Raw genomic sequence first — 4,604 nt, forward strand, 5'->3', positions numbered from 1 at the left:
TTAGTTTACAATTAACATTAACACCCATAACTAATAATCATCAAAATCACTACTTCTAACATCTAATTTCATACTTTAAATAACTGAATTTCTCTACTAGAAGATCAACCTTATATCCAATGAGTTCCTTAACTCCTGTCAACTTCATTTAGCTCTCAACAACTCAAATAATCACTAATATGTTATCTAAAGACCTAAAATCATTATCTATGTCACAAACTACTCACTTCTAACTCTTAAATTTAAACATTTTGATCACCTAAAACTATCAACTCTTGATTTTAATTACCATATTAAGTTTATTAACCCCATTAGCTTTAACTAACACTAACACAATCCTTAATCAACATTAATGGAAGCCACCTACCTTAAGCACTACCATTTATGGCACTTTAGATCATAACTTCATCTGTACCAATGAAACCAAGCTCAAAGATGCTCAAACTAATTAAATTTAGGTTTAAACAACTCAAACAACTCCCATTAGTTTCATTTAGATTAATGGGTTTGAACGTGTAGAGAGAAAAAAAGAGATAAGGAAGGCATACCTAGGTGAAATTAGGCTCTAATTAGCTCCAAAATGCCCAAAAATTGATGCCCTAGTAGAGAAAATACTCTCTTTTTCCCCTCTATTTTTTAGTGTTTTTCTCTATTTTTGAACAATTTTTGTGTTTTTAAAACATTGATTCTAGAAATTATGCTGGAACATAATTCTTTATGCTACAATGTAATATACAGTAGGCCAAAATCTAATTTTTCTCTACAATTTAAGCCTGAGTGACCCAATTCACTTTTAAACCCAATCCAAAAGCTAAAGTCAAACACAATAGCCTTCTCTAGCTATTTTCAAACCTATTTATGCTTAAATTTACATATTTAGCCTTTAATAGCTTAATTAATCAAGGGAGTAATTTTTGAAATGTTACAATTATAGTTCTAAAAAAAGGACTAGGAAACTTAAGCATCCTAGATCTTTGTGTAGAAATAAACATCTTCCAAAGGATGATGATGATGACCATGACCTTAAACATGCCACAAAGAAAAAATGGGTAGGACTTCCAAATCTTCCGATAAGAAGAAGTACTCTCCTTGAACTCCTCAAAGAGCTTGGCCATGAAGATCTTCTTCTACTAGAGAAACCAGAATAAGTTCTTTCACAACATCCGAATCCTATCATCCTAATAATCCTACCTACACAAGTACAAGCTTTATCTTGTATGGCTATGATGAGGCCTTACGAGGAAGAATTTGCTCCTTTTGACCATAAAACAGAAGAAAGGACAAAGGTGGTCAACAAACCTTTTTTCCCACAAATAAAGGTGACTCCTTAAGGCACTCTTAAGCTTGTGACACAGCAGAAGAAGTCCTCAATTGGCAATCTCAAAATGTTAGGCAAAATAAAGTCTTTCATAGGATAAATTCAAAGCTTGACCATCTTACCACAACAAAAGGAAACATGTCTTTATATGTTAATCAGATTGATGATGAAATAAAGGATCTTTATTAAAAGCTCTATAAATAGGAATAAAAGCTGGATACATAACTTCGTAGGTTTATCGATCAAGGATATGCTAGGCTAGAATACTTCAAAAAAGAAAAAGCAATTTTTGATGTCAAAAAGCAATTACAGCAGATAGAAGTAGGTTTAGCTCAAGACCAATCTAGGACTATCTATGAGTCCTATCCAACCTACCCCACCATGACCAGACAATTCTCGACCTATACCTCTATACACCCAACTTATCCTACAAAGACTAATTATAACAAAATATTTAGAATGAATTATCCTATTCTTAAAAAGACTCAGAAATAACCCATCCAAAAACAAAAAAAAACCTATACCATACACTAAAAATCCACCTCTTTATTAAAAGCCTCAAGAATATCAAGCTTTTCTCTTTTACACCAAAATCCTAGAAAAACCTTTAACCATTAAAACATCTCCTTCTTCACTACCAAAATCCAAGCTACTATCAATAATAAAAAAACTCAAAGGGATTGAAGATCCCTCAAATCCCCCAGGAACTATTGCTTCCATTAGAAATGTTATTTTTGACCAGGTCTTCTCTGAACATGAGGATATAGACTTTGTGACTCTAATTGAAGTCTCTATAGACTCTAAAAAAGATCAACACTTGGTTGACCTATCAAAAATTGCAATGATATAGTCTCCTTCACAATCATACACTTAAAATGAAGCTTGTACTAAAACTATTATAGAAGATCCTCCTAATGATAAGTCAAGAGTCATGGAAGAAATACCTATAGAACCAGTCACTCATGCTTCTAGCTCTAGACCTACTTTTGGTCCCTAGTTTACTTTTGATGACTTACCTCCATATACATGGAGACAAAGACTTTAAGAATTTGTGTTGGATCATATATTTTGATGATTAGAAAACCAAGAGAAGAAGTATTTGTTATATGCACATATATAAAAAATAATGGATGAAGATAGAACCTCAAGAGCATGAAGAATTAAGAGAAGATGAAGAACTTTAAAGGCATTTAAATTCTCTAGATTCAATGTGAAAATATTAAGAGCTTATTTCATAATCATTAAAATGGATCCATCATAAGTCTTATTTATATAATTAAGACTTATCTAAGTATATCTAAGCCTACAAGATATGTCATTCTAGCATGTTGAGCATCATAGAAGTTGTATTCAGTGTGGGCTATAAAATCACATGTGATTTTGCATTGTCACTCATGAGATTTTACATGTTAGGCAAACTAATTGACAATTCAGGCATGAGTCAGGAAGTGATTCATGTGTGATTTGTCACTTGTGTTATGTGGTACCTTAAACTTTGCTTTTGTATGTAAAATCATGTGAGTTATCCACTAGTCTCCACTCAAGTTTTAGCAATTATTTTTCATCACTATGTGTCTTAAGCCATTTCACGCATGAGAGCTAATAGTAGCCATGCATGATTTATCACTTGTTACTCAAATGCATATTACTATATTGAGTCTTAAATCATCTAAAGCCAAGCTCAATCTGCTCACTTGTATGATCTGTAATTCACATATCTATATCTCTTGATCATGCAATATCTTGCTTAATGCCTGCAATTTCACGTATGAGTAAAGTTGTGATTCACACATGATTTATCCTTCCAAAGGGACTAAGTCTAGAGCTAGTAATTTAACACGTGATAGCTTTCTACTTCCACACAAGTTATGTTCATAAGAATTGGCTTTGGCTTTCTGCTAGCCATTTCACGTGTGAGAGCATATTGGTTTCATGCAAGTTCTATTACATAGATGTAAGCTTAACTTTCTATAAGAATTTTCATGCATGATGACATGTTGTCCACATGCAAGATTTGTCACACAAAATTGATGATAATTTTATATAAGCTAAACCATGCGTGAGACCTAAAAGTTCACACACAAGTTTTTGCACACAGAATTGTCTATATCTTCACATATGCAAAACCACTCATGAGAGATTGAGGTTCACGTGTGATTTATCACATGTACATTTTTGGAACATGTTGAGAGCAATTTCATGTGTGATTTAATAGGTCACTTGCAAGAAATTTCACTAATGGCAAGAAATACTATTCCAATGGTCTGACAACTACCAAAACTATATATGTGATATAATTCAAATCTAAACAAGAACTTTTAATTCTTGAGAAAATTTATCTTATTTGAGCATTCAAAAAGCTTTCAAATTGTGCTTAAACATCTTGCATTCACTCATCATTCTTGAAAAGAATTGTGAAAAACCTCTCATAAGTTTATAAACTTTCAATTGTAATTTATCTACTCTTTGAGAGAGTCTCTTTATGAAAGTTTATTTCATTCATTTGAAATCTTGAAAGGTATTTTTCAAGTGGTTGTAACAACTTGTTGGATTGTAGTAAGTTGTCAGTTGATTCAAGACAAGTTATTGTGAGTTATACTGTAGTGGTAAGCACCTATTAAAGCTTGTGAATTTAGTTGGAAATTCACAAGTAATGCATGCTAAATAATATTATCTATTCAAAAATAGCTAAATAAAGTAATAAAAAATATAAATTTCCTTATTACCTCAAACCTTTTGCACCTAAAGGGTTTCCCTTTGTACAAATATATGACTTGTCTTGTTCTTTATCCTCTAATTAAATTCCACTAATAATTCCCTACAACATATAAATGATTCATATCACTTATCATGGCAAATAGTATAAAAGAAGACTACAACTCATACCACACAGCTTAGGTCAATGAGCCATAATCCATCCCAATGGTCTAAATCTTAAACTAACCATTCATATACTATGACTTAACTACCAAAAACATTTATTAGCCACCATTAGGCTAATTTTCAAACCATACAATTTTTAATCAACTAAAAACCTTAACTTAGCATTATCAACTTTCACAATTAGCCCTTATAATGAAAACCAAAGCTTAATTTAAATCTTAGTGAATTCAAATAACATGATTAGGTTGAAACCATTGAAGAGCAAAACCCAATCTATTAGGGTTTAATTTTTGCCTAAAACACACTTTTTTCACCAAATTTCCTACTCAAAATATTAGAGAACCATATAGAAACTCAAAACAACCTTCCTAGGACACAAGAAAACCAAAGCTTACAAGAAATA

This window comes from Prosopis cineraria, unplaced genomic scaffold (genome assembly GCF_029017545.1).
Source record: "Prosopis cineraria cultivar Desert tree isolate PC_DT_omini unplaced genomic scaffold, ASM2901754v1 PC10, whole genome shotgun sequence".
Taxonomy (NCBI): domain Eukaryota; kingdom Viridiplantae; phylum Streptophyta; class Magnoliopsida; order Fabales; family Fabaceae; genus Prosopis; species Prosopis cineraria.